Genomic DNA, 10,930 nt, shown 5'->3' with positions numbered 1-10,930 from the left:
TGTTTAGAACTACAAGGGGATAGTCAGCATTAAACCAGCATTAGCAGCTGTCATTATTAGGAGTAGTAGTACTGCAGTAGTCTCTCAAAACCAGAAATCTGAATCTAGTAAAACTGGAAAGATATTGAAGGCAGTATCAATATGAGGGAATATTTTAAGCTCATGACCAAAATGAATTTTCATGCCATATATCACCAAGCGGTTTGCTGACAAGATCTGCCAAAATGGCTGTCCTGAACATGTTTCTATATCTCTCCATTCTCCTCCTGAATCAGAATTCCCAGAGTCAGAGAAAGACGAGTCTATTTTGGCTTTTCCCTGAAACTTAATTGAGTGTAGCCAGTGTCTAGACACTACATCCTGATACTTCAGCATTTAATAAAGTTATTTGGGGTTTTGTAGGAAGAGTCTTGAATTCCCCTCTGCCTTTTGCCAATTTTTGATACATTATTATGAAGTGATGGTGCCCATAATTATAATTCTTTACCCTCTTAACTAAATTTAACATTTTTTAACTTTAGTATTAATCACTCCTTTAAAACACAACACAAGCATTTCCATTTCATTGTGACTAGATAACACTTTGCCTTGAATTTTATTTTGCATTTGCCAAGTTTCTAGGTCTCCAGTATCAGAAAATTAATTGGAGGTTTGCATTTCCTATATTAAACAGAAAAAGTCATAATGGAGAGAAACTTCCTGGGAGTGATCCCATCCCTGCCAGTGTGGTATGCCAGCAAATTGTCAGGCACATCACAGCTGGGAAAGATGAGGGAAATACCCACCTCAGGGACTCACAGGAGGCAATGGTGGGAGAGCAGAGGGAGTTGATGGTCAGGCCTAAACAAAGGAAGAGAAATATTTCCACCTCTCATGAGTCATCAAGTCAAGTCTCTCCAGCGGGCTCAGGGGGCCTCCTGAACTTTGCAGCTTGGCTTTGCTCCAGACATGAAATATGGAAAGGCTCTTCTGATGCAACACTTTCATCACCACCACTGCTTTGCCTCTTTCATCTCTGTCAAGAGATACAATACAGGTTCCTGTAACTTCTCCCTGTGATTGCCATGCTAACACAATTGTTTATATGGAAATTCAGAAGATTTTGGAATCAAAGGGCATGTGGACGTTATAATCAAGAAAAACTGTATTTATGTCCACAAAGACCATGCCCATATGGGAACAATCTGGTCTAGCTCCCATTCCTCATTCAGTCTTTAATGGTATGTTTTATAGTGCTTGGTGTCATTGTATGTTTAGTGACTGATAGAATTAGATCTCCATTCTGAGAATTCCCTGGTGGTCCAATGGTTAGGACTTGTGCTTTCACTGCTAAGGGCCTGAGATTGATCCCTGGTCAGGGAACTAAGATTCCCTCAAGCTGCACGACTTGCCAAAAAAATAAATAAATAGAATTAGACCTCTGTTTATGTCTCTGAGGTCATGTTATTAGTCATATGAGTGACCAGGATGATCATTCATAAGGATTACAGCAGGCATGTACGGGTGAACATGCGTGCACACACACATTCACATGCTTATCAGAAAAGTCTTCAAAAATCACTTAAGTTCCTGATGAAGAGACAGCCAGAGTGAAACCAGTAATCCCAAATTCCCCATATGAATAGATGTCCCCTTAGCAGCTGAGCTTCTGCTATCTCTGTCCCAGAGAAAAGGGGCTAGAATTCCACAGAAAGTAGAAGATTTTGCTCTGGGAGCTACAGTCTGTCCTCCCATGGTTCTTTCCCCTTTAAGCAAATCCTCCCCATACAAGAAATATGTTTATTTGTGTTTTCAGTTAGGTTGACTATTTATCCACATTTCCTGCTGATGAGTCATTTATGCAGTTTACTGAAAAAAACAATAAATTGAGAACCAAAGCACTGCAAAATTAAGGATCAAAGACGCAAAACTGACGCAAGCCCCAAATAGGTATGGGTTAAGAATTTAATCAGCAAACACGTCAGTCAGCACATCAGGACAGACTTGCCAGGGAAGCTGGGTTTTCAGATTTTTTTCCTGGGGTCAACATAGCCTGCCTACATGGAGCACCTTTCCTGATTTTGCTCACAAGACACTTGTAAAATAAAAAAAGGACCCACCAGTATTTAGTCAAAGAACCGAATCACATTTACTTGGAATCCACATGAGGGAAGATCCAAGGCTTGCTCACATGGTGCCTATGTAAAAGATATATGTGTTTGTCTCTGTAAATAAGAGGCCTGAATGAAGGGAAGACCACAGGAAAATGGCCCTGGGTTTACAATGGAGCTCGATGTGCTACAGTCCATGGGGTTGCAAAGAGTCAGACATGACTTAGTGACTGAACAACGGCAACAACAAGGCAGAGAGAGGCACCAGTCCTCAGCATGAGATTGCTGGGTGAGCAAACAAGAGATCCCTGCCCACACCCTGAGTGGCTGGGTGTGCATTCCATACACAGACTCCTTTGTCCATTTCTATTCCAGGACTCATTTGGCTGCAAAGCTGAAGGATGAGTGTTAATTTCATCCTCTGGGCACATGTTATCTAATATTTTAAAAGATCAACCAGGAAGGTGGAGAAAGCATGTATACACAATAGCTTCAGTAAAGTATTGAGAGTGATGAAAAACATGACCAGGAGTTTAGAAATGGATACAAATAGCATGTGTTTAGCAAGCATGTACTATGCACTATGTGTATTACCTATGTTAATTCATCCTCACGATAGTTGTACGGAGAATGGACTTATGGACACAGCAGAGGAAGCAAAGGGGTGTACAAATTCAAAGAGTGGCATTGACATATATACACTGCCATGTATAAAATTGAAGCTAGTGGGAAGCTGCAGTAAAGCATAGGAAGCTCTGCTCAGTGCTCTGTGATGACCCAGAGGGGTGGGATAAGGGGTCCATGGGTGAGAGGCTCAAGAGGGAGGGGATATATGCATGCTTATAGCTGGTTCATGTTGTTGTACAGCAGAAACTAACACAAAATTGTAAAGCGATTATCCTCCAATTAAAAAGTTTAAAAAACAGAAACAATCCTTAAAAAGTGTTAGTCACTTCAGTCATGTCCAACTCTCTGCAACCCCATAGACTGTAGCCCGCCAGGCTCCTCTGTCCTTGGGATTTCCCAGGCAAGAATACTAGAGTCGGTTGCCACTTTCTTTCCTGGGGTATCTTCCCAACCCACGGATTGAACCCAGGTCTCCTGCATTGCAGACAGATTCTTTACCATCTGGGCCAACAAGGAAGCCCTCTGAGAATGGAAGGGAAGCCCTATGAAAGGGTTACTATTATTGCTATCTTTTCATAGATGAAGCAGCTTAAGCCAATGTCCCCAGAAAGTAAAGGGTGGTCCATCTTGACTCCAAGTTCAAGTTCTTAGCGATGCCTGTGCTGTCTTCCTTTGACAATAAATCAAGTCTGTCTACGTCTGATTATACTATCATATCAAAGCTTTTCTATTTTGCGGAGAACCAGTTCTCCAAATTAAGAGCCTCTTACTACCACCCTAAACTATAGTCTCTAAAGCATGCCTTTGAATTGTCATTTACATTTTCCTTACAATGAACAAAGAGAAAACTTTGAACTTTTTAATCCAGCCGATTGAAACAGTGACCTTCACATGTTGCCTAACACAACAGGTGAAGCTACGCAATCGTTTTATAGCCCAGTCTATCTCTGATGTTATTACCTCTAGCCTCTAAAGGACTGATGTGATCTAAAGCCCACAAGGTTCTCTGGAGCTCACAGTTTTTCATTCACTTATTAGCTACATTCTCACCAGTCTCAGGTGTCCCAGGTGTCTTAGCTTCCCTGAAGGGAAAAGGCATTCCTGCTCCAGATCTCTTTCTCCTTTTACAAAAACTACTTTGAGCTACTCCCGTCCACCTGCTTCTATAACCTTCTCAGTTTTGCATGCTTCAACAAGTGTAATATGGTTGAACTGTGGTGAAAACACAACTGTTTTCCAGGTTCAGATAATACCTATGACTTCACCCAGGGCTGAAGAAAAGGATCAACTTTAAAAATCAGTCCCTGTGTTCTCTTGCCTTCTCTCTTGTCTGCTTGGGCATCCCCCATTCTCCCACTGTGTGTAGATGATGACTAGTCCTGAAAGTGAGATAGTAGAATGACCCACATTAGCCTTTATCTTGTAGAGCTCAGCTTAGAATATCTGGAATGGAATCAGTTACATGTGAAGTTCTGGTTTATAATCCAATAACCTGCTCTTCTTAAAAGTATATTCATCCAATACCATCCCTTCTCAGCAGAGCACTTTTTGACTCACTCATGAGATCACTCTTCTGCTCACTGGGACCCAGTTTTCCCATCTGCAAAAGTAAAGTGTACTAAATCATTTCTAAAGTCACTTCCAGTTCTAAGGCTCTTTGATTGTAACTTAGGTTTCCATTTTCCTACACTAGGAATTTCCTTCCATCCAGCTCTTTATTTATTCATTCATTCATTGGGGGAAAAATCTGTACATGCAGTGCCTCCTATGCTCTAGATAGTGTTTAGGCAGAGGGGTTAAGTAATAACTAGGACGGATAGCATCTCTCCCCCGTAGGATACATAGCCTTCTGTCTTTCCTCTCCCCCAAACAATTTGAAAGTGTAAACCAAATTTGTGGTAGAGTTGCTCTAACAGTGTGGCATAATGGAGTGAAATTTGAGTTCAGAACACCTTACTACATGTGTAACCTTGTGTAAGTCACTTGGGCTGAGTCTTTCTTCATATAGAAAAGTAGAGCCCAAATCCTATGTCATGAACTGTTACACAGAATAGGGATGTGTGCAGATGCCTAGTGCATAGTAAGTGCTCAGTCATAGTCAAGGATGTTGCTATTATTGTGAACATCAAGAGAGCTATGAATGCACCAAACACGTTGGCATTAGGCCACTCTCCTTACTTTTTGCTTCACTGATAGGATTTTTGTCTCAAAGGTCATCTCCTCTAATTTAGTTAGGACTTCTTACCTCCCTCCCTCATTGAAGTGCTGCTACCATTGAAGTGCTTGGGTTTGCTATATGATGACCCAGTGGGCATGGGATTTTTGTCTCAAAGGTCATCTCCTCTAATTTAGTTAGGACTTCTTACCTCCCTCCCTCATTGAAGTGCTGCTACCATTGAAGTGCTTGGGTTTGCTATATGATGACCCAGTGGGCTGCACCCAGTCTTAGTTCTCTGTTGCTGTTATAACAAATTATTGCAAAATATGTGGCTTAAAACAACATAAATTTGTTGTCTTACAGTCCTGAAGGTCAGAAATTTGAAATGGGTCTCACTGGGCTACAGTCCAGGTATCAACAGAGCTGCCCTCCTTCTAGAGGCTCCAGGGAAGAATCTGTTACCTTGACCTTTCCAGCCTTTAAAGGCTCCTTTAGCTGTGTAGCATCTTTAACTCTCTCTGATTCCTCTTCTGCTTCCTTCCTTTATTCTAAAGGACCCTTGAGATTACCTTTGGCCCACATAGATAATTCAAGATTTTTATCTTCCTATTGTAATGCTAGCTGATTAGCAACTTTTGTTCCATCTGCAACCTTAATTCTCCTTGCCATGTAACCTAACACATTCACCAGCACCAGAAATGAGGTCATGGACAGCTTTGAGAAGTTACTATTTCAGCTACCACCCCTGTCCTTAAGTTTCTCTCATCCATCTCCATCTTTGCATTCCTGCTATTATCTCCCTAACTTTGCCTCTAGTCAGCAACCTGTGAAAGCAGCACCAGTATGGAGGGCCCCATAGGCGTTATCCAGGGGAAAAATCTGGATCCCAGACCATAAGCCAAGGGCCTTGAGCCCTAGGGACATCCTAGGGTATAAGGCCCAATCTGTGCTGCTCCCACCCTCCGTTGTCCTTCACCACTCTAAACTCCTTGTCTCCCACTGCTTCCTGACCAAAGTATAAGCACCTCGTCATGGCCTGAAAGAAGCTACCCCAACGATTGGCCCTTGGGGGTACCTTGTATGCGGCAGTTGTCACTTACTGCAATTGTGAGTTTAAGTGGCTGGTATCCTACAAATCCATTGTCAAAGTCTAAAAGAGCCAGGTCCCTAACATCAGACAACTTGGATTCAAATCCCAGTTCTACAAGTCATTGTGATCTTGGAAATGTTATTTAACCTCCTTGAATTTTTATGTTCTATCTATAAAACGGGAGTAATACCTTTCTCAAAGGACTGGCATGAGATTCAAACAACTTAGTGCAGATAAAGTCCTAGTCCAGTAACTAGTGCTTCATAAATATCTGATTAATGAAAGCCGTATAGCAAGGGTCAGCAAACTTTTTCTATAAAAAGCCATATAGTGAATGTTTTAGGCTTTGTGGGCCAGACAGTCTCTGTCACAAACATTGAAGTCTTCAACTACTCATTGCAGCGTAAAAGCAGCCACAGTTAAAAAATAAACAAATGAGCATAGCTGTGTTCAAGTAAAACTTTATTTATAAAAACAAGCAGAGGGTTATATTCAGTTTTCTGACTCCTGCTACATAAGCATATGTCAGAGGTGTCCAATTTATGTTCATTGCTTTGCTCTTACCAAAGTGAATTAAAAAAATACAAACATGAAATGTCCCAAATTCCAGTAATCTGCACCTGGCTTTGAACTCAGAGTTGGAGGCTCTACCCACACTTGTGACCTTAGAGACCTTCAAAATAGAATATATTGATTCCTCTCCATATAGTAGGCTAACAATGACCTAAATCCTTTATTCCTCTTCCTATGGAAAGATGTAGTCTACTTCCCCTATCTTGAATCTAGGTTGGCCTTAGTGATTTGCTTGACCAATAGACAGGGACAGAAGTGATATTTTGAGACATCCGAGGCTAGATCATAGGAGACTTGAAGCATAAATCAGTATCATTTAAAAAAAAAAAAAGAGAACAAAGGAAAGGAAACCTTGAAGCTTCTTGCCAGATCTCTTGGAATGCTCACTCTTAAAGCCCATGCCATATGGGCAGGCTAGTAGGCAGCTCCAGTACAATTCCCAGCCATCAGCCAGCATCGCTTATCCTCCACCCAAGACAAAATCTAATCATGTGAGTGATGAAGCCCCAGTGATGCCATGTAGAGATGAACCAGCCTGCAAAGCCTTTCCCAGTTTCCAGGCACAAACAATTGTGAGTCAGATAAAATGGTTGTCTTAACCCACTAAGTTTTTAGGTGGTTGGTTACATCACCATAGATAATCAGAACAATTGAGAATTTAACTCTATAAGCATAGCTATTTGGGTCTGATTTGCTCAATAGCATTTCCTAATATTCTAGAACAGTGACTGGCAAGAGGAGGTATTCAATAAATAATTATTGAATAAGTGAATGAACAATTAATTTTTTCTACCCTGGTTTATCTGGCCAGCTTCTCTGCAAACTTCAAGCCTCAGCTTAAATATGATTTTCTCTGACTGTCCACCATCCCCCCACGTTATGTCAGATTCCTTCATTCTTTGCCTTTTCCTTCATTATGCTAATGCCTGCGTTGTGCTGTGTTTAGTTGCTCAGTCGTGTCTGACTCTTTGCAACCCCATGGACTATAGCCCACTAGGTTCCTCTGTTCATGGGGATTCTCCAGGCAAGAATACTGGAGTGGGTTGTCATGTCCTCCTCCAGGGGATCTCCCCAACCCAGAGATCGAATCCAGGTCTCCCACATCGCAGGCAGATTCTTTACCATCCGAGTCACCAGGGAAGCCCAGGAATACTGGAGTGGGTAGTCTGTCCCATCTCCAGGGATCTTCCTGACCCAGGAATCAAATCGGGGTCTTCTGCATTGCAGGTGGATTCTTTACCAGCTGAGCTACCAGGGAAGCCTCCATGCTAATCCCTACTATAGTGCATATATTGATGCTTTTAAGCACATATTTAATGCCCATCTCCCTTCTAGAACATGAGCTTCCTGACAACAAACATGGCATCTATCATGTTCTCTGCTCTACCTGCCAACCAGCAAGCACTCAGCATCATTAGGCACATAGTAAATATTGCTGAATAACTAATAGAGGTTGCTCTATGAAAAAGATCTTACCTGGAAGGTTCTGTTTGTCTCAGTCCAGTCCAGAGAGCAGCATAGGTCATCACTGTGCAGAAAACACCAGAAAGTCCTAAAATCTACTGGGACTGCAGCATGCCAGGCTCCTCTATCCTCAACTGTCTCCCAGAGTTTGCTCAAATTCATGTTCATTGAGTCAGTGATGTTATCTAACCATCTCGTCCACTGCTGCCCTCTTCTCCTTTTGCCTTCAATCTTCCCTAGCATCAGGGTCTTTTCCAATGAGTCCAAGGTCTCTTCCCATCAGGTGGCCAATGTACTGGAACTTCAGTTTCAGCATCAGTCCTTCCATGAATATTCAGGGTTGATTTCCTTTAGGATTGACTGGTTTGATCTCCTTACTGTCCTTGGGACTCTCAAGAGTCTTCTCCAGCACCACACTTCTAAAACATCAGTTCTTCAGTGTTCAGCTTACTTTATGGTCTGACTCTCACATCCATACATGACTACTGGAAAAACCATAGCTTTGACTAGATGGACCTTTGTCAGTAAAATTATGTCTCTGCTTTATAATACACTGTCTAGGTTTGTCATAGCTTTCCCTCCAAGGAGCAAGTGTCTTTTAATTTCATGGCTGCAGTCACCATCTGCAGCTATTTTGGAGCCCAAGAAAATAAAATGTCATTCCTTCCACTCCCCCCTGCCCTTTCTGTTTGCCATGAAGTTACGGGACCAGATGCCATGATCTTAGTTTTACAATGTTGAGATTGAAGCCAACTTCTTCACTCTCCTCTTTGACCCTCATCAAGAGGCTCTTAGTTCCTCTTCACTTTCTGCCATTTTAGAGTGGTATCATTTGCGTATCTGAAGCTGTTGACATTTCTCCTTGAAATCTTGATTCCAGCTTGTGATTCATCTAGCTCAATATTTCACATGATGTACTCTGCATAAAAGTTAAATAAGCAGGAGACTATATACAGCCTTGTCGTACTCCTTTCCCAGTTTTGAACCAGTCAGTTGAACAACCAGTCAGTTGTTCCCATGTCCAATTCTAACTGTTGCTTCTTGACTAAAATACAAGTTTCTCAGGAGAGAGGTAATGTGGTCTGGTACTTCCATCTCTTTTGTGGAATTTTCCACAGTTTTTTGTGACGCACACAGTTAAAGGCTTTGGTGTAATCAGTGAAGAACTAGATGTTTTTCTGCGATTCCCTTGCTTTCTCTATGATCCAACAGATGTTGGCAATTTGGTCTCTGATTCCTCTGCCTCTCTGAAACCCAGCTTGTACATCTGGAAGTTCTCTATTCACATACTGCTGAAGGCTACTTGAGAGATTTTGAATATTATTTTGCTAGCGTGTGAGATGAGTGCAATTGGGCGGTAGTTTGAACATTCTTTGGATTGCCTTTCTTTGGGATTAGGATAATAGTTGACCTTTCCCAGTCCTGTGGCCACTGATGAGTTTTCCGAATATCCTGAGTGCAGCATTTTAACAGGATAATTTTTTAGGATTTTAAATACCTCAGCTGGAATTCCATCACCTCCACTAGCTTTGTTCAAGTAATGTTTCCTAAGGCCCACGTGACTTCACATTTCAGAATATCTGACTCTAGGTGAGTGACCAAACAATCTTGGTTATCCTGATCATTAAGACCTTTTTTGTATAGTTTTTCTATATTTTATATATTGTGTGTTCTTGCCATCTCTTCTTAATATTTTCTGCTTCTATTAGGTCCTTACTGTTTCTGTCCTTTATCATGCCCATCACTGCATGAAATATTTCCTTGATATCTCCAGTTTTCTTGAAGAGATCTCTAGCCCTTCCCATTCTATTGTTTTCGTCTCTTTCTTTGCATTGTTCATTTAAGAAGGCCTTATATCTTCTTGCTATTCTCTGAAACTATGTTCAGTTGAGCATATCTTTCCCTTTCTCCCTTAACTTTCATTTCTCTTCTTTCCTCAGTTATTTGTAAGGTCTCCTCAGACAAACACTTTGCCTTCTTTCATTTCTTTTTCTTTGGGATTGTTTTGGTCACTGCCTCCTGTACAATGTTACAAACCTCTGTCCATAGTTCTTTAGGCATCCTGTCTACCAGACCTAATCCTTTGAATTTATTTATTACCTCCACTGTATAATCATAAGGGATTTGATTTAGATCATACCTGAATGGCCTAGTGTTTTCCCTACTTTCTTCAATTTAAGCCTGAATTTTGAAGTAAGGAGCTCATGATCTGAGTCACAGTCAGCTCCAGCTCTTGTTTTTGCTGACTGTATAGAGCTTCTCCATCTTCACCTGCAAAGAACATAATCAGTCTGATTTTGATATTGACCATCTGGTGATGTCTACGTGTAGAGTTATCTCTTCTGTTGTTGGAGGAGGGTGTTTGCTGTTACCATTGTGTTCTCTTGAGTAAACTCTGTTAGCCTTTGCCCTGCTTCATTTATATTCCAAGACCAAACTTGCATGTTATTCCAGGTATCTCTTGACTTTCTAATCTTACATTCCAATTCCCTATGATGAAAAGAATGTCTTTTTCTGGTGTTAGTTCTAGAAGGTGTTGTAGGTCTTCATAGAACTCATCAAATTCAGCTTCTTTGGAATCAATGGTTGGGGAATAGACTTGGATTACTGTGATGCTGAATGGTTTCCCTTGGAAATGAACTAAGATCATTCTGTCATTTTAGAGGTTGTACCCAATTATTGCATTTTGGACTCTTTGCTGACTGTGAGGACTATTTCATTTCTTCTAAGGGATTCTTGCCCACAGTAATAGATATACTGGTCATATAAATTAAATTCACCCATTTCTGTCCATTTTAGTTCACTGATTCCTAAAGTGTCACTGTTCAATCTTGCCATCTCCTGCTTGTCTGTGTCCAATTTACCTTGATTCATGGACCTAACATTCCTGGTTCCTATGTAATATTATTTTTTATAGCATCAGACTTT

At 41.2% G+C, this 10,930-nt stretch overlaps 1 protein-coding gene and 1 long non-coding RNA gene across 3 annotated transcripts in view; one reads left to right on the top strand and one right to left on the bottom strand.

Annotated features, from left to right (window-relative positions):
• Positions 1–576: 576 nt before the first annotated feature.
• LOC145511455 (uncharacterized) lies at positions 577–10,639 on the bottom strand. Its single transcript, XR_014057873.1, has 2 exons — positions 8,015–10,639; positions 577–1,015 (listed from the first exon to the last, which is right to left on the bottom strand). It is a non-coding gene; the product is annotated as an uncharacterized LOC145511455 (long non-coding RNA).
• Positions 10,525–10,930, top strand: part of NR3C1 (nuclear receptor subfamily 3 group C member 1) — a 320,089-nt gene continuing 319,683 nt past the window's right edge. For both annotated transcript variants that reach the window (XM_081504719.1, XM_081504716.1), the window contains exon 1: positions 10,525–10,667. The gene's annotated coding sequence lies outside the window, so the exon portion shown is untranslated. The remainder of the gene's footprint in view (positions 10,668–10,930) is intronic.

This window comes from Giraffa tippelskirchi, chromosome 6 (assembly GCF_054371585.1).
Source record: "Giraffa tippelskirchi isolate mGirTip1 chromosome 6, T2T-mGirTip1v1.2.pri, whole genome shotgun sequence".
Classification (NCBI taxonomy): domain Eukaryota; kingdom Metazoa; phylum Chordata; class Mammalia; order Artiodactyla; family Giraffidae; genus Giraffa; species Giraffa tippelskirchi.
The sequence above is the reverse complement of the archived record's forward strand: the minus strand, read 5'-3'. Positions and strand labels throughout refer to the sequence as shown.